At 39.8% G+C, this 24207-nt stretch overlaps 1 protein-coding gene across 1 annotated transcript in view; it reads right to left on the bottom strand.

The window, feature by feature from the left end:
- Positions 1-24207, bottom strand: part of KIF16B (kinesin family member 16B) — a gene marked incomplete at its 5' end in the record, with an annotated part of 299847 nt that overhangs the window by 177162 nt on the left and 98478 nt on the right.

The following is a 24207-nucleotide window of genomic DNA, read 5'->3' as shown; positions in this document are numbered from 1 at the left end:
TGGCTCTTCTCTCTAGTTACTATGGTCGAGCTGTGCATGTTGCTGAGAGCAGCCCCTCTCTGTAAGTTAGCTATCCCTGTAACTGGGGTACTTGACCTTCTGTCACCTGCATCAGCAACTTCTCCTGTCTACTAGGTCATTCCCACTACATACAAATCTGTTAGAGATCTCCCACCAACAACCAACCACTGTCTCCTCCCTTGTCCTTGCATCTCCCTCCAACTACTATTAACTTCTCTGTGACTCCTCTTTTTTTTTAAGGTTTATGCCATAGGGCGCATACTCTCACCAGAAGACAGAGAGACAGTGAGAGGGAAAGTAAGAAATCACCCCAGTGGAAATGGCCCATGCCACAATCTCTTCTCCATTCTCTTATTGGGTTTTTCGGCACACATACACATGTGCCTGGTGTGAATTTCAAGCTGATGGATCTGCAACTCAAACCACAATTAGCCCTACAGGAGTCCAGTGCCTTAAGGACTACACAACCACTGGCCTCCTCTCCGTGACTCTTTACAAAAAAACCTTTTCTTCAAAGTTGTTTCAATACTTGCAGTTATCCTATTCATCTTCTCTCATTCTCTTTTGAATCCACTTCAAGGAGGCTGTCATGCTTGGGACTTGTCTCTATGCTCATTTAATTGATTGTATCATCCTATCTCTTGACTTTATCTGCTATGTATATGCTAATAACGTCCAAATTTAAATCTCCCAAGGTTGACCTCTCTCTCTTAAAACCCGTATCTATATATAGATACAGATACACCCACCTACCTTGGTAAAACTGTGGGAATGGCAGTCAGACAGCTCAAACTTAATACATTTAAAAATTAATTATAATTCTTGATCCACCCTGCCTCCTGAGCCTGCAGGCAATCTTATCTTAGTACATGCCAACCTTCTTTACGGTTACTCAGAACAAACACCATGGCCATCTTCCGCTCCTTTCTTTCTCTAAATCCTCATATTTAGTGTTGATATTACCTTCAAAATACATCCCAAATCTGTTACCATCAAACTACCTGCACTACTCTTCCCTGGCACAGTCCACCATGCTCTTTCACCTGGATTACTACAACAGTCCAGACCACCACGCCAGCCCTCTGTAAAATATGCTCAACTCATACCAGGGCAGGTCCCTCCTCTGTTCTCACCCTTTAAATGGCCTCCCATTCGACTGTAGCAGTATACAAAGCTTTAACTGATCTCACCCCTTGCTCACTTCCTGTTCTCATCTCCGGACCCTGTCCCTCTTGTTCACTCCTATCTAGCGATATATGGTTCCTGTTGTTCCTCAAAACTGCCAGACTGCCCCTATCTCAGAACTTAGTTGCTTCTGTTCCTTGTGCTTTTATGGCTACTGAGTCTTCTGTACTGCTATTCCTTTTCTCTTCCCCTAGAGCAGCGTTTCTTGACCTTGCACTATTGAACTTTTGGGCCAGATGCATCGTCATGCAATGCACTGCAGGAAAACTAGCCACAACCCTGCCTCTACCCACAAGATGTGGGTATCGCACTACCCTTTCTTCAACAACCAAAAATGTCTCCAGATATTGCCAAATGCCCACTGGGGAACATGATCAGGCCTCGCTGAGGAGCACTGCCCTACATACATACATCATTTGTTCCCTTTCTCAGGTCTCTGCTCAAACCCCTCCTTCCACCATCATCCTATACAAGATAGAATCATCAAGTTCCCTCATGTTAATTTGTTTCTCTTTTTGGCGATTATTACTATTTAATATCTACATCCAAATTCATCACCTGCCCTCTGACTTAGAACATAACCCAGTGCTTAATTTCATGTCTGACACATGGTAGTTCCTCAACTGGTATTTGTCAAAGAATGAATAAATGCATAAGTAGATACACAGAGTTCAGAGGAAAGCGGGAAGGAGGATCAGGGACAAGACCAGCAGGTCTATATCTTAATACCAGACCCACCTGATCAGACTAAAGAACTATAAAATCAAATTTCTAGAGAAGTTCAAAGTGGAAAGCAGGAAAATTCTGGAAGATGGAAGGTAGAATTTTCAGTCTTGAGTTTGAACTGTGCCAAGTTCAGACAATATTGTGCTCGGGATATGGATATGATGGGAGCAACAGCAAGGGGGTTTCAAACTACCGACAGGAGTCCTGGTCAGATATTCTCTATGCATTTCTTCTCCTCACCCCAACCTATAATCAACTACAGGAACCAACACAGCTCTGTAAATTCCAATACCCAGCACTGATCTAGACAGCACAATGGCTACCTCTTACATTCCTGGAATAAAGAAATGTATTTTGTGTCATTGAGCTTTTAAAAATATTTGCACGAGGGTGCATGCGCTCACCAGAGAAATACACAAAGAGAAAAAGAAAAAGCGAGAAAGTACCCCCATGGGAAACAGTCACACCACAATTCCCAGTCCATTTCTCCCTCTTTGTGAGATTTTGGGCAAGCAACCACATGCACTTCACATGTTTTCTGGGCCTCCATGTTCATGTTTTTCTCAAGCCTCTATGTCCAGAAACTGAAACACAACAACAGCCATGTGAGATTCAGCCACCTTAACCACCACACCACAGGCTGTCCTTTTTGTGTTTAAATATTAATACAATGTATAAAGTCTGCCATTATGTTGGTGAAGAATTCAGAACTTAACATTAAAGTAAAGCTTAAACCTCCAGACAAGAGAGTTCCTAAGAGGTTCTGGAGTAGGGCAGTGGAGAGGGAGAAGTCCCTCAAGCCTTAGTTTATACAATATTTAAGCCTCAAATGCACACCTATAGGTCTGGAGTCAGGGTTTGAGGACAAAAAAAAAAAAGATGAGTGAAAAAAAAAAAACCATAAAAATCACCACTTGAAAGAAAGCAATTTAATTTAACAACCATTAAATAGATATGCAGAGAAAATGACCAATGCATAACTTAGATTCAAGAAAAGGAAACCAACCGTATCATTGCTCTTCAATTACTCCTCTTATCAGCCGGGCTCCCTTTTCATGGCAAGAAACCTCAGCATTTGAGTTCAGAGACTTCAGTAGCTTTGATTTACTACACCAAGGCCCCTGCAAATCTTATCCGCCATGAGCACTCTACATAAACCAACCCCTGCTCCTACCTCTCAGATATTAGCCAAATTGATGCTTTCCTTCTTCCCATGGAATTCAAGCAGAAGTGGGAAGGACGTGGGTTTCTTAAAGGTATATATTACCGTGGGGAATTTAATCACAGAGCTCTATCCCATAAAACAATGTCTTCACTGGAAGCACTGGTAGCAGTGAACTATGACAGTATTGCACACACAGCAATGAACTATTCCAGGCCTGGAGGTCCACAAGAGAAGGAGAGTGATCGTTCCCACAAACTCAGAGGCATATGTACGTTTTTAAAAAATTATTTTATTTAACTTTATTTATTTATTTTAATTTGACCAGAGAGGTATGGAGAGAAAAGGAGAGAGGGAAAGTGAGAAAGCAAGCTGCCAGGCCTGGGACTCAAAAAGCACTCAACCATGTCGTATTCCAATACCTTTAACCATCATGCCACCTTCTGGCCCCCATATGTACTTTCTTTCTGCACAAGAGTGGACAGTAACTCCCACCACTCCCAAAAAGGCAATATTTTAAACTCTAATTGGTCCCCACTCAAACTAGAGAAATTGCTGCTTTGGATTATATCCCAGCATCCCAGTTTAGTTTAATATTATTCCTTTCTTTAACCGATTGAACAACACTTTTTTTATTCCTCTAAATAAGTCACATAGACTGTTTTTGTTTGTATGTTTGCTAGCGGGTTCATTAGAGAGAGCAAGTGAGCTTGAGTAAGCAAGTGCCTGGGGCTATGGCATAATGGGACGTGGCCACAACAATTCTCAATCTTGTCAGGAGGCTGTGTATGCATGTGTTTGTCTCATGTATTTTCGAGTCAATAGAGCCAGGACTCGAACCCTGGTTGGCCATGTGGGATTCAGTTTCCTCTGTGCAGCATGGGGGATGGCCCAGACTCACAGACTTTGAAAGGCACTGGAAATTTATGTTTGAAACTATTAGGCCACAACGATTATTTTCTCCTACTGTCTCCAACACATGGCACACAAACAATATACATAACAGGTAAAACCTGGACTAGGAGAAAGTTTTCAGGACTGAAAGTAGGAATGAATTTATGATTAATGTTGCCCTAAAGCTCTATGACATTCAAGCTGCATTCAACTACATGATATTATAAAAGTGTCACCTCATAAAACTGAAAACGAGGGTTTAAATCATTGCTCAAGTGAAAAAGTAATTTCAGACAAAAATATCTATCATGTATGAAATATTTATTGAGTGGCATCCACTGTTATACATAATTTATGAAACACCTCTTGAATAAGGTGAAGTACTTAACATAGCAGAGCCGGCCACTGCCCCTCAACACCAGGCACACAAGGTCCCAAATAAAGGAAAAGGTGAAATATGTTCAGTTCTGCAAACTGCATTGAAACAGAACATTCAGTTCTGTTTATTTGAATAAAAAGAAAACTATAGATGGTCTGAAAGTGTCAAAACCATAATAGCAGCTTATCTTCAACATTATAGTCATTACATTTACAAATAATATATTTAATTTTTTCCTCCCAACCTCCAGACATCTATCCAGGTAAAATACCTCTGAACTTAAAACACCTGTCTAGCGGGACCAGAATTTGGCGTAATGGCTATGTCGCTGGACTCCCATGTAGTTGACCATGGTTCAAGTCCCAGACCCAGTTGCTTAAATTCATGCCGGGCATGCATGTGTGTGTGACCAAGATCCCGAGAGGATGGAGGAGAAGGGATTGTGGCATGGCCCCCTGAGGGGTGATTTCTGACTTTGTCTCTCTGTCTCTGTCTTTCTGGCATGCACACGTCCCCTACAGCAAAAAACTCTCAAAACAAACAAAACAAAAAACAAACCAAAAAACCCCACCTATCTAGTACTGAAGCTGTTCTAAAATCACTTCTGCCACATTCAGAGGCTCTGGTGTGCTGCTGGGCAGGAATGTCCACATTCCAGGGCAGAAGATGACACAGGACTTGGTTTACTGGGAGAGTCCATGTAATCAATACAATTGTTTATTTATTTGTTTGAGCAGGGATTCTGCCTCTTTGGTCATAATTATATCCTTTATGTCTAGCACTGTCCCTTATGAAACTCAACAGCAAATGACTAAGAGAAAAACAATACCAAAACTTATTCACAACAAAAACCTGTGTTTTTTTTTTAATTATTTATTTATTTATTTTTTTATTCTTGAGAAGCCTACCTAGGAGCTAGATGCTGCTTGAAAAGAAAAACTGGGAAAATTTGGGCAATGTGTCTCCCTCACCTAAATAAAACTCTCTCTATAATCTTGTAGAAATTACATGTTGTCACACTGTGGTAGGGTAATATAGCTGCATCAGGCCCACAATAGTCATTCAATGAGTGCCAATTAATTGGTACTGTAGGCGATGATTTCATTTTTCTTTTTATTCACAATAGTGTGCACTTGAGAGAAAGAGACAGGGAGCAAGAGGAATGAGGGAGAGGGAGGGAGGCACATCTTCAACAGGGTCTGGTCATGCCCCAATCCCCTTCCTCTCATTTTACAGATTGCTGGATCCTGGGCAGTTGTGTATCAGCTGACAAGGCTGGGGTTTCAAACTGGTCGCTACATGGAATCTGGCTTCTCTTGAGCAGCACATTACCATGGTAACATGGAGCTGGAACCATATAGGGAATCAGTTTTAAGTGAAATTATTTTCCTGAAGAGCCAAGAATTAAATACCAGAATCTTTCTGTGGGAATTTACAATAGAGAAAATGATATATTTCACTAAGGTGTGGAGTTTTGTAGACTGACTCATATCATAAAGTGCATTTAATTTACAAACACAGCAGAAGTTGGGGTGGGGAAGGCTATGACACAATCAAAGCTTAGAGCTCATGCCAGTTTAAGTGTGAGGAGGGAGGAGGGAAAGTCAGAAAGACTTCTAAGAAAAACAAAATAATCTTCTAGTGGGCTGGCCTCATGGCTTCATAGTTAAGGGAGCCAGATTCCACATAACCAACCACATGGTTCGAGTCCTCGACCCAGTGGCTTAGGAAACATGCTGAGTGCATGTGTGTCCATGCCCAAAAGGAGGAACAGATGACGGAGAAGGGGTTGTAGCATGGTCATCCCCTATGGGAGAGGTACTTTCTCCTCTCCCTCTCTCTTTCTCTCTCTCTCTCTCTGACGAGAACATATGCCCGCTAGCAAATTGTTGGGTTTTTATGTTTCTCTATGTAAAAATGTATCTTGACTTTTCCAACAATAATAATCCTCTAGCAAAATCATTTTTTAATTTAAAAAATGTGATTTTATTTCAATTTAACAGATGGAAAAGAAACTGATGTATTTTTTGAATTTCGGTCAAATGTTGATTACAAGAGGTATTTCCTAAAATATCCTTCTAAACTTAAAAAAGGAATTATGAATATACATACTCGATGTTTGTCTGTGTGTATATGTGTGTGTGCGCGCATATATATGTATGTGTGTGTGTATATGTATATATATACATATACACACACACACACACACACACACATACATGTTTTGGTTTTAAGCACCATTAGCTAAATTTGTACCTGTTTGAAAAAGTCTGCCTCCTGCCTTTAGACCTGAATGACATCATTGCAATTTGGGGCTACATACTGGTCAACCATCTTTCCCTTCCCTCAATATACTGAAGGCATGGGTCCAATGTCCAGAAACTGAATACCACTCTAAGTACTATGTAAGTATGACTGTTAATCCATGGCAGGTAATTTGGTAGATAATTTTTTTCTATTTTTTTAGAATTATTTTATTTCATTTTATTCATTTATTTTAATTTGGAGAGAGAGAGAGAGAAAGCGAGAGAGTAGGTTGCTGAGTCCAGGACTCAAACCACAACTGGCCATTTGGGAGTTCAACACCCTAAACCACCATGCTACCTGCCAGCCCCAATTTGGTAGATAATTTAATGCTGAAAGAATTTTTGTTTTATCCTTTAAATCCAATAGCTTAATTAGGATAGATCTCAATGTTGAATAGTTTATGCTCGACATTTTCCTGGAAGACAATATATTCTCCTAATCTGCAGACTCTGTTCTTTGGTTTATTTAGTTTTATTTCACAAAACAATGTCTTATTTTCCATTTTCTGTTTCATTTGTTGCCTGTCTACTCCAGGGACACCAATTATCCTTATATTACATTGTCTTTGTCTTCTCTATCTTTTAGCTTCTGATTGCTTTAGTATCTTGATCTTTTCATTTGTGTCACTGAGACTGTGGAGCTTTTACTCTCTGCGATTGGATTTTCAGTTGCATCTATTCTTTTCCCTGATGTTTCTAATTTTATTTATTAGTCCTGCAATATTGTTGCTTTGGACCTCAAAGTCTTTCCTTAGGTCTGCAATCTCCCTTTTTCAATCTCATTCTGCTTTTTATTATATCTTGCTTTGTTTATTGAATTTGTGTTTCTCATTAACTTGTTCCACAAAATGAAACAGTTGTAATGAATTTCCTCTTATGCCTTGAGGTATGTTTTCATCTAGATTGTGATCTTTGGTCTTTTGTAGGCTATATTCGATCTTTCTTTTTTGCTGTCTGCCCACCTATCAATCAATCCCATGCATGCACAGTTATTATGTTTACATATAACTGTCCTACTTCTCTTCTTCATCTTGTGTACGCTTAGGTGTGTCTGTCCAGAAATTCCATATGCTCTGACACCAGATGGGCAACCCCTTGACTCCTGTCCTGCTGTGTCTGTGAATTTTCTAGGTAGGAAACAAAGTGCTCTGAGTTAAATCCACATTTTCCTAGCCTGATGAGATGACAGTAGATCTACACTGAGGCACAGCAAAAGATTGAGTTCCTATGTTCTGCTCTCTCTTACTGCTTAGAGGTGGGGAGGGTACCCTCAAATTTCTCACTGTCCCACCAGGCCTTAATTACCAGAGGTAGTCATCCCAGTTGCCACCATGGGCAACTGCTTTTACTCAATAAAAACAGGGAAGTCAGATTGCTTCTCTCAGACTTGAGGGAATGAGGAAAGTGTTCCAAATCCTCACTGATTTAGCTGCTGAGGTCTTAGGAACAGCCCCCCACAACCTCCCCTTTTCCTCAGTGGCCAGCTTGTGAGCTTTCTCATATGCTTTCCCTTAGTGGTTTCACGGCAGTATTGCTGCTGCAGGGTTGTATGTTTGTTTTGCTTTTAGCATCACTTCCTCATTTCTTTGAAATCTGTGATGTCATCTCAAACTGTCTCTTTAACATCAAAGTCCAAAATAACATTTCAACAGGCTACAAAAATGGAAGAAAACTGAAGTACTCTAGGCTTGGGGGGATTTCTCTCTTTTTTTTTTTAAAGACAAGGTTTTTCTGTGTTGCCTAGGCCAGCCATGAGCTGCCGAGTCTCCTGCTTCAGCTTCCCCAAATTCACACCACCATCCAGCCTTTACTTTGAACCAGGAATCAAACTGGGGCCTCCCATGTGGTCCCAGCCTGTAGACACAGCATCCTAGCAGCATACACCACTATAGGTGTTCCTGGATAAGTTTTGGAGCAAAGATACAGAGTCTGAAGACATGTACATATAGAAAAGGAAGCACTGTATTCCAATTTAGCTGACAAACCTGGGAAAGAAGTCTGGAAAGCCAGACAGGTCATTATTAGATTCAGAGACTGTAAAGTCACTGAAAATGGTAATGGGTTGATACTTAAAATATGAATCTGACAAAGATGTGTAGGATCAGTAGGAACAGAGAGGAAAGGGGGACACGAATTAGAAAGACAAGAACAGCTTGAGAGACACTGTAGAGGCAGATGGACTCTAGGTGACAAATAGTTTACACTGATTGCCCTTAAGTCACCTGTTTTATTCCTTTTAATGAGAAATATGGAAACTGGAGAGTTATAAGAAAATCCGATAAATGTCCAATAGACCTTTCTTGCTAATGAAGAAAATCCTGGCATTGTAATTCTTTTCAGGCAGTGCAGAAGTGAACACTGTTTACTTCTAATAAATGACACACGTGGCCAGCCGTTGGTATGGTGGTTAAGGAGGCTGGATCTTATATGACCAAATAAATAGTTCAACTTCCAGACCTGGCAGCTTAAAAAAGCATGCCAGGTACATGTGTGTGAATGACCAAAATCCTGAAAGGAGAAATGGAGAAGGGTTAGTGGAATGACCATCCCCCAAGGGGGAAGAGACAGGGGGAAGAACTGTGTCTTTCTTTCTTTTTCTTTCTCTCTGTCAAGTACATTAAACAAAAAAAAATTACTCACCAATATCACTAGCAAGTGTTGTCTACGGCCTTACATTTTGTTTTATAATATACGAACACAAAATAGTCATTATCAATTCAAATCAATTAGCTCCGAAATCCTGAAAGTAAATCACAAATTGGTATTAACCTGGAAGTTATTGTCTCCTGTATATTCTTTCCCACATAGACAGAATCTTGTTTATCTAATAGAGGAAGGGAATAGCTGTCAGTTTATTGGGAAGTAAATTAAGCTGTCAATAACTACCATCCTGTCTTCTCTCCTGCTTTGTCCATACAATCTGACAAACTAAAATGAAAAGAGATCTGAATTTTCTTCATATTCCTTCAGGAAAAAACTTCTTATTTTTGCTATGTTCCCAGAGAGAATGCCAAACTGAGTAAAAATAGTATTTATAGGCTAGTAACGTGTTCTATGTCTTCATGCGGCTGAAAGACAGTCTGTAATTCTCCATTTAAGAGCTCTACGAATGAAGTTCTTTGTATCATAATCAGATTTATATAAAAAAAAAGGAGAAAAAAAAACAGTCTGAGAAAATTAAGAATAAGAATTGGAAATTTACTGGGGAATCAACCTTTATCAGTACAAGGCTCCAGAAAGGAGGAGGCTCAGGTGGGAAGAGAGCATCAGCGACGAGAAGGTTGTAGAAAGAGAAAGTTAGCTGGTCCTGTCTTTGTCTCATACTGCAGAGCCAGACTACCAGTCTGATCAGCAATACCTGCATGATATGGTCTCAGTCACCCACGACTTGCTGTCTCCACCACTACTGCCCTAATTCCGGCTACCTCCATCTCCTGTCTGGAGTCTTTGGCATCCACAGAATGGTCTTTCTGCTCTGTTTCTTGCCATTGTACAGCCTATTCTCTGTATGGCAACCTGAGCTATCTTTTTAAAATGTCAAGAGGCTATACATAAAACCACCCTATAATAGTTTCTCACGCATTTAGAAAAAAATAGTCCCACCTCTCACTAAATCCTGCCCTGGTGCGTCCTGGGACTATTCACTGTCCATTTTAAACATGTTCCTTTGGACTACAGATACTGTATTATGGATTGTTTTGAAGTCATGGTAAAAGCAAGTCTTTGCATTCCTAGTTCAGTTTCTAGTGATTTAATGGTAGAATTGTGATACCAACTTTATCATGCAAGGTACAAATTTTTTGGACACTTATTAAGTTATTTGTATTATAGTCTATTAGTATCAAATCTTAACACTTTAAAAATGTTCCCTTATTAGCTTACTCTGGCCATATGAACTATTGCTTTGAGATTCAAGAGCTATGTTTGTCTGACAAGGAACACGAAAACAGCATTGATAAGAGATGGTCTTGGCACTAGATACTGCTCCTACTTTGTTCTCAATGACCCCTCCCCAACTTTATCTCCCTTTCCACTCCCCATGTGAATCATATCACTCCAGCCACAGTGGCCTCCTCATTCTCACTGAGGGTCTCTCCCTGTGCTGCTCTGTCTACCTGAGTTATTGCCCCCACCCTCATCTCTGTGACTTGTTCCTTCTCATCAATCCGCTCTTATTACACATGCTGCCTACTCTCTTAGGAACTAGAGACAACAGTGAGTAGGAAGAACAAGGTCCTTGCTCTGCCAGTGACCCCACCTCATGCCTAAGCACACACATCACTCCACCTAGCTTACTGTCTTCAGAGCACTCAAGGCTGTCCAAGTGATATCATACATTAGCTTATTTTCTGTCTGCCCCTCTAGGAAGCAAACAGTGGACCAAAGCCAGAGAAGAGAAGATTATGAGGGGGTCATTGAGAACAAAGTAGGAATAGTATCTAGTGCCATGACCGTCTCTTATCAATGCTGTTTTCGTGTTCCTTGCCAGACAAACATAGCTCTTGAATCTCAAAGCAATATTTCATATGGCCAGAGTAAGCTAATAAGGGAACACTTTTAAAGTGTTAATATTTGAGGGACCAGCAGTTAGCATAATGGCTATGTCGCTGGACTCCCATGTAGTCGACCACAGTTTGCATCCCGGACCCGGTGGCTTAAAACTCACGCCGGGCACGTGTGCGTGCATGCCCAAGATTCCGAGAGGAGGATGGAGGAGAAGGGATTGCGGTGTTGCCATCCCCCCTGGGGGGTGATTTCTCGCTTGCTGTCTCTCTGTCTCTCTCTGTCTATCTGGCGAGTGTGCACGCCCTATAGCAAAAACCTCTTAAAAAAAAAGATTTGATACTAATAGACTATAATAATAATTTAATAAGTGTCCAAAAAATTTGTACCTTGCATGATAAAGTTGTATCACAATTCTACAATCAAATCACAGAAACTGAACTAGGAATGCAAAGATTTGCTATTACCATGACTTGGAAACAATCCATAATACAGTATCTATAGTCCAAAGGAACATGTTTAAAATAGACAGTGAATAGACCCAGGACACACCAGGGCAGAACTAGGAAAAGAACTCTGTGGCACTTGTATGCCTAAATTCCATGGCATTACTGCCAGTCAGCCCCTTAGTAGTAAATGTAATTAATACTGTCCTTGTAATGAATAGAAACTCTTGGGGCAGTTCAATTTCCAATTCCCACTGCAGATACATCATTCTTTATTTAAATACCAAACAGCGAACTGTTAGCATCCAGTTCAGAGAAGATGCCATGTAGATGTTTCTGATGAAAGAGTCCTCTCTGCCGGCTGAGCAAATCATCCAGATGTCGGTATTTAAATTATGCAAAATGCATAATGCCAATTAAAGAAATTACGTGTGAAAATATGCATGAGCAAATTTCCTCACATTAACATTTATCTAGACTTCTTAAGTAGAGCAGGATCTTGTGATCACAAGTACTTTAGTACATTTGACCTAAATGAAAGCCCAAAATACTCAAGAAGGTTCACTAGAAGGTTCTACAAGGGCATTTTCTAAACAGTGAAACTTTAGCACTATGTAAGAAAGCTAGGTGGAAGAACTGCTTTAAGTGAATATTACAACTCAGAAAGCTTCAATCTGACATTGGCTTTGAATATCAGTCTTGTAAAGTTGGCCTGTTCTTGTTTCTTACCCACGGAAATATATCATTCTCTCCTTCTGCTCCTTGCCTTTCCTCAAGTGATAATGTTCTGTTGGGACAGCATTCTTGATTCCCAATTTTACCCCTCCTTGTCCTCCTTAGAAATCACTCAGAACCTACAGGGCCACTTGGGGCCCTTTTCCTCTGCACTGAACACAGGTACCTGCCTTAATCACTCTAATCACAGTCAAATACAGACCAATGACTGTACACATTACATATTGCTTGTTTCTCCTGCTAGATCAGTGGATTTCCCAAGAAGCTCTCAAAGGCACCATGCCTTAGCCTGCACCAGCTGCTTTAAATGAGCATCTTAGGAGCAGCTGTGTTTTAAGTTCCCAGGTATTTGTATCTATTTCATTTGTGCCATAATATTCTGTTTCCTTCAAAGGAACAACGCCTGTGTTCTGCTGGGTGCACTCTCGGGTGCTCAAAAAGGCAAGTACTGCCACTACATGCCCTCATTCCCTCAGCTTCTTAGTTAACTTTCTTCTGGATTCATTCGGTCAATATGTAATGAGCATCTGCTACTTCTCAGGTGTAAGTATGCACTAGACAGCCTGCCCCCCCCTCCCCGCCATTACAATTTCTATGTATCACTACCTTTAGAACTGGGTCTATATCTACATTATATGTAAAAATGTATCTGTATTACATAAACATATATAGATATATCTATGTGTTGCTCTATTAATCTTTACATAGATTTATTTATATCTACTATTGAGATGATGGATAGTCACTACTATTAATAACATTGATATCTTGCTAAACTCCAATAACATAATTAGAATTATTTAAAACACACACACACACACACACTGAAAGTTCAAACTATTAGGTCATCAGAAAAGTCATGATATATTTTTTTACACAAAAATGCATCATGACTTTACCAACAATCCAATGGTGTTTTGGTTTATCAAAGAAGTTTCCAAATCATGGTACACTGTTTTTTTGTTTTTTATTTTTGTTTTTGAGAGAATTTTGGTATAGGGTGCATGCACTTATCAGAGAGAGAAAGAGAGACAAAAAAGTGAGAAATGACTCCATGGGGGATGATCATATCACAATCGCTTCTCCTCCATTCTCTTCTGGGGATTTTGGGCATGCACACACATGTGCCCAGCCAGAGTTTTTTTTAAGCTGTCTGGGTCTGGGACTCAAACCACAGTCAACTACATAGGAGTCCAGCAACATAAACATTTTGCCATCTGTTGGTCCCATGGCTGAGTTATTCTAAGAAATACTTAATTCAACAAAATTTCACCCATGTGGGATCTACATAGACTTTCAGAGTTGCAGCCAAATTCAGCTTTAGTGGGCTCCCAAGTCTAGTCACAGCTTAGATGTCCTTCTTTCTGAATTCCATTTAATGACTCAGAATAGCACACCAGTAAATAACAGCATGAGTCTCTGTACTCAGCTGTAGGAAATGATTTCCCTCTGGGTGATATAACGAGTTAGCTTGACACCCGTTCTTGGAGGGATCAGTATCATTAGATTCACTTTAGAAATGCAGAAGCCAGGTCAGATGATGATTTTGCCCCTAGCCAGTACACAATTATGCTGAAGACTCAGCAATCTGGAATGTTCTAGACAGGAAGGGAAAGGGGCTTCCGTGTAGTCACCCACTGATGTCACAGATGAAGGGTAAATTCAAGGTGACGTATGGTTGGACTTGATAGTACACCTGAAAAGTGGCTACTACTATGAAGTCCCACTTAGCTCTGGAGGTAACAAACTGAGCTTCAAAGGGATCACATAATTTGCTGACACCACACTGCTAACTGGAAGTCACTAAACTCAGAACAGAAGTTCTCCAGTACCCATCTGTCACACGTGTTGACCCTGACAGCCCCCAGAGCCCAGGAAACTTCTTGCCTTTCAATGGTTTACGCCTATACTTACAATGACCCACTTCCACTATATCGATCATTTACGTATCTTCAGTCATGTGTATTCAAAGTCATAGAAAATTAAGAGAAATCTGAAAACGTATAGAAAAGACCCTCAAATCTCAATAATTTTTAACGTAATGCTACAAAGGTCACATTTAAAATAATATAAAGCTTTAAATTACAACCAAAAAAAAGTTTAACTTGTCTCTATTCATTTAATATAGGAAAGCATGAGCCATAAATCAGAAAACAGTAATTACTCACCACAATATAATTTAGGACAATAATCAGGGTATTTAAAACTGTCCACTAGACTACTTACATAAAAAATTACCTTAATCTCATTTTTAAAAGCTGTGTGTAGGTGTGTGGTTGTGTGATTCATACGTATGTGTGTATACATGAATGTATGAGTCTCCCTGAACTACCGTAACAAAATACCACAGATTGGGTGGGTAAACAATAGAAATTTGTAGCTCATTGTTCTAGAGGCTATGAAGTTGAGGATCAAGGTGCTGGCAAGGTAGGCTTTATTCTGAGGCCTCTTCTATCAGCTTGTAGACGGTCACTCACGGTCTTTCTTCAGGTGTGTATTGTGGGGTGGTGAGGGGCAGCACATTTCTCCTTTTCTTCTTATAAAGTCACCAGTTCTTATGACCTCTTTTAACCTTAATTACGTCCTAAGGACTTTATCTCTAAGTACAGTAACACTGAGAGTTAGGGCTTCAACATATGAATTTTGGAGGGATATATTTCTGTCCATAGCACAGTATGTATGTTTATGTATTTATAGATTACAAATTAATATGTAATATATATTTAATATATACTATATCTAGGCTGTATCATACATATGTATTAAAGATACACTTCCAAATAAAAATGCTTTAATTTTTCCTACTTAATTCATTTGAATTCTTTATATTTACAGTGTTTTACTTTATCTTAAGTATCTCTCCAAGGGTGAACTGCATTGTATGTTATGGAATGCTCTGAAAATGGAACTCTAAAATGATGAAACAAAGAAAATAGAAAACTGCGTCAATTAAAAAATGAAAGCCCAAAAACCATTTCTCTGATAATCATCAATTAGGAAAATCAGCAGGTGTCTGGAGGCTAACAGACCTTCTAGCCACCATTATAGTAGTAGAAATCACACTTGGAATAGCTGTTTACCATTTTCAGGAAAAGTGTGCCATCCTACATAAACATCAGGAACACATGTGTGGAAACAGAATTTAAAATTCCATGCAGGAACTCATAATGGTGCCTGGGCATGATGCTGGGATATCTCACAACATCTGGAATCCTGGTTCTTTTAATTAATCAGGAAATAAACACAAAAGCAGACACTTCGCTTCTTTGCAAGCTGCCATTCTTTCACATAAAGTAGAAGAGGGGTTGGAAAAATAGCAAAAGGAGGTTTTTTCTTTTCTTTCTTTTTTTTTTTTGGAGAGGTTTTTGCGCTCGCCAGAGAGACAGAGAAAGACAGAGAAAGTGAGAAATCACCCCCCAGGGGGTATGGCCACGCTGCAATTCCTTCTCCTCCATTCTCCACTTGGGATCTTGGGCACACATGCACACGTGCCCGGCGTGAGTTTAAGCCACCAGGTCTGGAACTCGAACCACAGTCGACTATGTGGGAGTCCAGCGACATAGCCATTATGCTAACTGCTGGTCCCAAAGGAGGTCTTTTCTAACAGCTGATTGGAGGTTGGAGGTTAACTGCTAGACTTGGTAAAAACATCCTCTGTTTCTCAGTCACTTGAGCCAATATCATTATCACAAGGAAATTTAGAAAAAAAGAAGGGAAGGAGAGAGTGTGGGACGAGGAAGAGGAGGAGGAAAGGAAAAGAGAAAAAGAGACATTGGCAGACTCCCACAGTTTCTTACTGAAAGGTGTGTATTCCCCATGGTGAGGCATGCTGGTGAGTATGCAAATATCAACACTTAATAAGTTGGTTCCTTGCTTCTATTACTGGGTCCTTGGGAAAGTCATGACATATTTTTGCATATAAAAACAGAAAAATACGTCATGACATTCCCAGTGACCAGAGTGAAAACAAACACCACCACCCCTGCTTTTTATAGAGAGATCATAACCCCCTCTCTCCCTCTATTAACCAAGTACCCACCCCAATCACTAAAACCAAATTACTCTAATGAATGAATCACTGTTCCAACAGCTGCTTTTGCCATGGGTGGTGATGGTTTGCCAAAAACACACATCAGTACAGAAAGGAGTTCCTGCCTTGGTCGTGCAATAAATTTAGGAGACAAAAAAAAAGACAAGTAAGCCTGGAATGAAAGCCCAACCTAGTCACATGACAGATGACAAAGGAACTGCTCTCAGGGAACCAAATGAGTTGATATTTCCAAAATCATCTGCTCCTCAAGTCCTGTCCCTTTGATAATCTCTACATAAACAGCACAGCACATTATATGAATGCCAACCCCAAAGGATTCTGAACTTCCAACTCCCCTCTCCCCAATCTATTGTGGCAGAAATATAAATGTATAGCTTGGCTGTATAAACGCTCATATGGTTCACAATGTTTTACACAGGTATTCCTGTAAGTGACACATTAAATTTTGAAACATTATTAATATACTTTTAGCAAGATAAATTACCCAGTAAACCAAAAGTGTACATTATATTACACTATGCAGAAGACTTTCCAAAGCCCAAATATATAATTCTGAACATTCTGAATCCTGACTGCACATGGCCCTGATTGTTTATTTAAACAGGAAACACATTGCATTTTTAAAAATAAAAATTACAGTTGAAAGCTTTTTAGAAGTAAAGTATATGTGGCTATGGTTACATAACTTGTCAAGGAAACACAAAATTCAAAATACTCAATAAAAACTAAGTAGTGCATGCTGATCTGGCCCATTAATAGTAAAGCAGTAAATCAAACCTAAGGTGTCATACAACACTTTCCAACCACACACTTCAGTTATCTTTGCAGTAGATGTAGTGTTAAGCCGCTTATCGAAACATCTACCTTCTCACATCCATGATCAGTCAAGAGTCAAAAGGAAGCTGGGACCAGCAGTTAGCGTAATGGCTATGTCGCTAGACTCCCATGTAGTCGACTGCGGTTCGCGTCCCGGACCCAGTGGCTTAAACTCATGCTGGGCGCGTGTGCATGCATGCCCAAGATCCCGAGAGGAGAATGGAGAAGGAATTGCAGCGTGGCCATCCCCCCTGGGGGATGATTTCTCACTTTCCACTTTCTATCTCTCTGTCTCTCTCTGTCTGGCTGGTAAGCGCACGCGCCTATAGCAAAAACCTCTCCCCCCAAAAAAGAAAGAAGAGTCAAAAGGAAGCAAACACTAAGGCATTGCTGAACCTAAGCACTAAAACCCACATCCTCACTCTGAAAAATGACTTACACGTCATATAGTGGTTACACTCATGTTTGGCAGTGTCCTCTGCAGTTAAATAACATCTATACTGTGGGGCCAAGCAGTGCCCCTCCTAGGTTCCACTCAGACACCCATCAGTAGTAGAAAGGGTAAATTAGGGCTGGCCAAGGAGAGCCACAGCCAAAACAGGCTGGCTAGCTGTTTTGTATGACTTGAGTGCTAAGAATAACTTTTACATTTTGAGCCGGTCCAGAAAAAAAAAAAAATCAAAAGAAGGATATTAATTCAGAACATGTGTAAACTATGGAATTCAAATGTCAAGATCCATAAATAAAGTTTTACTGGGCGCCAGGTGCCACATTTGTTCAGTTATGTATTGTCTGTGTCTGCCTTTTGCAATCACAGCAGAGATGAATAGTTGGAACACAGGTGGTTGGTGTGGGCCGAAAACAGAACTTTCCCCTATCTAGTCCTTTACAGCAGCAGTTTGCCAATCTGTATTCACCAGAAGACATGCTCAAATGTTCATAACAGCACTATTTTTAAAAACAAACAAAATAAACAAAAATTCTATAAACCACCCAAATATCCATTAAGAGTAGATGGGTAAATTGCTGTTTATTTGTAAAACTGAATAATATATGGTAATGAGAATGAAGGAATAACAGCTACAGAAAACACCTGGGTGAATATCACAAACATAATGTTGAGTAAAGAAGTCAGAAAGAGATGAAAATATTGTCATGAGATTCCATTTGTTTAGGGTTCATAAACACTCAAAATAGCCTACCCAGCCAGAAATCAGGAAAATGGTTCCCTTTCCAGGGTAGAGGAGTGGCCAGCTGGGGACAGTGAGGGGCACTTCTGGGACTAGAACATTTTGTTTCTTTATAAGCATGTTGGTTACAACATGTACTCACTTCGTAAATGTGATTTAAACTGGGCCCTTACAATTGTGCACTTTTGTTCAAAATCAGTACTTCAACAAAAAGTCACACAGTCTTGACCTAAGACCTGGCAGAATTAGCCAAGGAGAAACAGCAAGGACACAACAGGCCCCCTTTTAGGTCAGGATGTTAAGAGGGTAAGTGAGGAGACTGCTCAGCTCAGGGCTGGGCCCGCTTCCCACTCAATTGTTGTTCACTGCTGACCCTGCTGGTGTGCAAAACCGTCTTAAGAACATAAAATGGGGAACATTATTAGACTACTTGGCACTGGAGAAAACAGTACTAATTATGACCTCAAAACATCTGTATGGGCATGAAATTTACCTACATTTTATGATGACAGTCTGGGCCACTGAAGGAACAGTTAAGGTACCAAGGCTACCATGAAACCTTACTCTTTACCTCTCAGCTTCTTGTTCTTTTGATCATCCCACCTATCTGAGCCAGGCAGGATCACTCTCCAAAGGTGCCCAGGGACTAGATCATTTTCCAGCCCTGCAAAGGTGTCACCTCCCCTCTCCATAATTCATTCATACCAACACAAAGAACAAAACCAGTCATGACCATGTGAAAGCATGATTCTACTGCTTGGCTGTGTTTGAAACCATAGCAAATGTGTTGTCTATTTTCTGAAAAATGTCTACCCCAAACAGATAACATGTGTGTCTTTATCCTCAGAGATAAACTTTTATAACCAAGAAAACAGAATCAAATGTTTTCTCATGACAGCAGGAGATAATGAGGGCTCTGCTTAGTCAAGAAGGTAATTCTTTCCACTAATATTAAATTATCACCAGTAATTCACCTATGCAACTTTGTAAAGAGTCAAAAACCAAAGTGCAAATAAGTGAAAAAACTACTGGGTTGTCAAAAAAGTCATGATGCATTTTTTCATAGAAAAATAGCATGAGTTTTCTGACAACCAAATATTAGTTTTCAGTCACTGCCTAAGAATCATAAATGTGGTAAATTAAAACAATATAAAGTTATTACCATACTGTGTCTATGGGTCAGAAAATGAGTTAATTATGTTTCCTTATCTGAGTTTCACAGGCTACATCAAGGTGTTGCCTGGGACTGTAACCTTATCTGAGGCCCAAAATTCCACTCCAAGTTCACTCACATTGTTGGCAGACATCAGTTCTGCATGGCTATGAGACTGAAGCGCCCATTGTTTTGGTTAGCTGTTGGCTGAGTATGCTCTGAGCTTCTGGAGGATGCCGTCAGGTCCCAACCAGTGTTCCTACCACACAGCAGCTTATCTCTTCAGAGCCAGCAGGAGACGCTCTGGTCGGCTATGGCAGGCTCATTTCCTGTAACCTAGTCATGAGGGGGATTACCCATCATCCTCCGGGTCTCTCCCACACTTGAGGAGAAGAGACAGATGGGTGTGCACAGCAGATAGTAGGAATCTGGAGGCCACCTCAGAACTCTGCATATCACAAAAATGAATAACGTTTTGTTGATTCTTGAAGGTATTTACAATTATAAAAAACTGCTATTTTTCTTTTCTTTGGAGACACTGAAAATCTAAAGTAGAATAGCACTAAATGTGAGCCCTAACTAAGCACATTTTTGCTTAAACAAAGTTAATAAAGTTTAGTTTCTACTGACAAAGTATGTGCATGTGTGTGTGTGTGTATGTGTGTGTATCCAGTTGTAGTTAAGTAAACTATTTTAAGGAATAGTCAGTTGTAGAAGAATAGATTTAATTCTTATTTTTATCATGTCTGTTCTGAAACTCTTAATTCTTTCTTCCATTTTAAAATTGTTTTTAGTTTGCTATAGGGCATGTGTTCTTGCTGAAGTGAGGCAGAGAGAAAGAAAGAGAAATCACCCTTCAGGGGGGAATGGCCATACTGCAATCCCTTCTCTTCCATTCTCCTCTTAGGATTTTGGGCACACATACATGTATGCCCAGCATGTTTTCAAGCTGCCAGGTTCAGGAATTGAACCATGAAGTTTGTCGTGTGGGATCCAGCCACCTTAACATCCATACCTTGAAATGTATAAGGAATGAGTACTGCCTATACATGGGAGAGCTTATCCTTCCCACTCCCTTGATTTTTCCATCAATTTTAACAAAGGATTTGCACAGAGAATAAGAGAAGATAGAATTTTCTTTTCATCCACTTTGGGCATAAAATTATAAACAAATAGAAGATTATGCAGATTATAAAATGTAATAATCTATAGTATTCATCCATCAAAGAAAGGATGGTTTCGCCATCTCTGCTTTATAATATGCTCAACAAAAACAAACACAAGTATAGTCAATTCCATGGTAGTTAACTGAGGCCAAGACCACCCCATGCCCCTCTGCATGAATGCTATCTGGCACAGAGTGGCATTTCATCATTATTTTGTTAATACAGACTGTGGGTTCTAATAAGATCTGACAAGTAACATTAGAAGAACCTAAGGTATCAGCTCAGGTTAAACATCTCCTTTCGGAAAACAGCTATTCTGTTCTAATTCTGATAGTTCTGGCTTTTGTTTATTTTGAGCAAGGATAAAATGACAGTGCATAGTCTTCTCAGCATAAGCTAGCACATACTACAGATGTAAAGACTGAATAAAAATTATTGTGCTGTGATGTGTTTCAGAGAGTGCTTGAGTTCTCTCCCCAAGAGAGAAAATTACTGAACTTGAGAACTGCTAGGTGTCAGGACATCTGGGTCTATTTACAGGCACTCCATGTTGTGCTGGTCAGGAGAATCAGAGAACTCATATCCTGGAAAGAACTCTGGGCTCTCATTTCTGACCCATAACCTGAGGTGAGTTCCTGAGCTTGCTCCATCTCAGTTTTTGTAGAGATGCCAGTACTTACCTCAGAATGCTTCTAAGTTTAAGGAAGAAGGTACACACAACCACTTAGCACCCTTTGGAAGAATGCAAGGAACTGAGCAAAAACTCAGTACTGTTTCCTATTTACATCTTCACAGTGTTAGCACATCATTTATTTCTTACCAAGGCCAAATTTCCCTTAGAAAAAGAAAGCTGTCTCTCTTGGAGACAGCTCTGTCCAGCCTGAGACACAGCCCACAAAAGGTCGAGTGTCACTCAGATCTATTCTTTAAAATGATCAACAGATACTATTATTGCAACTCTTCTTTTTAATTGGTAATGCACTCACATGAAACACAATTCATAATGCACAAAGGAGGATGCAATAAAAACACTCCTACACACTCCTACATGTCACCAAACAAGAGCCCTTTTCCCAGAGACTTTTGTGATTCCTGTCAGTGATATAAGCATCATTTTTATAGACTATTTTTATATCTCTCTTACCTTTTTGTGCACAAATGCTAGTGAATTACAGATACCATTCTCTGCCTTTGTGTGGGTGTGTGTGCACATGTTCATGTGTTTCACTTAATATTTCTGGAGTTCATTCCATATCAGTATATACAGATATTCCGTGGGTTTTATATAGCTAAATACATTCCAAGTAGTGGATACACATTTATTTAACTCATCCCTTACTCATGGGTACTGAAGTTGCTCTCAAAAGCTTCAATCACTAGCTATTGCCAACAATGCTAAGAGGGATAATACTGCACATACACTGAACCTTCCGCAGGGAGGGAAAGAAGAGAGGGAGAGAAAGAAGAGAAGTTTGTGACTGATTCTCATGTATGCATTAGAAATAATGCAAAACCATCCTTGAGGCTTGGATGCTAAATGAATTAACTTCTATACTCAACTCACTTGAGGCCAAAAACCTCAGTTTCCAAGGCTCAAGTGTATGGAGTGCTAGTTATCATATGTGCATTTATTATAAATCTGTTCAGGGGTAAAATAGAACATATGAGCACAGATATTCATTTATTTTTCATTCCTATTTCCGTTTTTCCTCAGAAAACATATAATAAATGCACGTGTGCTGATTCTCTGTACACGTGATCCCTGGAAACAGAAGTTTTGGGCCTCAGAAATTGTGTACATACACTTATTCACTCATTCATACGTACACACCTCTACAAATGTACTTATATATTTATTTATATACATATAGTTTAATCTGAAGCTATTCTAAACAGGGACTTTATATAAGAGCTAATTTAATTATATTTTAAGTGGGCAATTTGAATAACAACTCACAAATGGATCAGAATTCCAAATGCTCTCAAACATCACAAGGAGTAATCGTGACCACTCTTTTCTGAAAACTCGAACTTCAATATTCATATCATGCTTTTGTCCGAGTCAGCACTTTAATTTGAGGTTGGGCACAGTCATAGGTGCTACTGCACAGAATCACAGGGTGCTTGCCCACAACATAGAGGTCCAGAGCAGGGGAACTCTGAGGATGGTCTACAAACTGCTACCATTCCATCAGAAATACAGAAATTAAATGAAAACATTCAGATATCTTTTTTTTTTTTGGAGATATTTTTGCTATAGGGTGTGTGCACGCACCAGAAAAACAAAGAGAGACAGAAAACAAGAAATCACCCCCCAGGAGGAAGAGCCATGCCACAATCCCTTTTCCTCTGTTCTCTCATGATCTTGGGCATGCACGCACATGTGCCTGGTGTGTGTTTAAGCCACCGGGTCTGGGGCTCCAACCACGGTCGACCATATGGGAGTTCGGTGACATAGCCATTAGGCCAACTGCTGGTCCCAACATTCAGATATCTTAAGAGAAATCTGACAGAGTAATTTTTGCACATTGGCACTACTATGGTACTGGGGTTTGTATTTTTATATTTTTCCCCCTTTCATTATTTCAATAATTCACTTTTATTGTATTTTACAGAAGGATCAGTGCACAATGGATTAAAATTTGAAAAACAAAACAAAACCTCCATCTGACCACAGATAGTGCAGACAACTTTCCCCTAACTATAGACCTCTGCTAGAACGAACAGCCCGTGGGAGCATAAAAGCCTGCTATTGCTTTGATTTGTCCAACTTCTTCTAAGAGTGGGAGAGATAAGGCAAGGATAGGAGGTTGTCCCCTTTAATGAAAGTAAAATGTATCCTTGTGTGTCACTTAAATCATGAGAAAACAATCAGGAGAGCTAAAAGTCTACTTCTTTGTTAAAAGGTAAATTTGAAAGTTTCAGAGAAACCTTAACGGCAACTCCATTGTGGTCTTGATGAGGACAATGTCAAACATTAGCTGATTCCAACTGCAACAGCTCCGTGGTCGTTACCCAAACATCAGATCGGGCTTAGTTTTATACTTTAATTAATCTAATGAACCGGCTGTCTGGTTTCAGTAGACATTTTTTAAATGTCACTGTGTACCTTGAGGCTGCAAGTGAACTGGTGGCGTGCTCTCCTGCACCATCTTGATTCCATTAACTCTTACCTACAGTGACATTTTGTGTCTGCATCCTCATATGCTCTTATAATGTAGTCAATTTGTGCTTTATTAACCCAATTAAAGGACAGAAATGTTCAGTAACGGAAATCTACCAAATCAGAACAATTCCTTATTACAGACTATGTCTGTAATTCAAAAAAAAAAAAAGAGAGAGAGAGAGAGAGAATATAGCTATCAGACTTTGGTTATCTAAAAACAGTCTAAGGAATCTAAATGCTAAACAGGGAAAATGAATGCTGATCTGATTATAAAAGAACAAACTACTTAAAACCTAGGTATCGCATTA

Source organism: Tupaia chinensis, unplaced genomic scaffold, assembly GCF_000334495.1.
Source record: "Tupaia chinensis unplaced genomic scaffold, TupChi_1.0 Scaffold000101_1, whole genome shotgun sequence".
Classification (NCBI taxonomy): Eukaryota; Metazoa; Chordata; class Mammalia; order Scandentia; family Tupaiidae; genus Tupaia; species Tupaia belangeri.
This window is presented reverse-complemented; position numbering and strand designations above follow the sequence as displayed.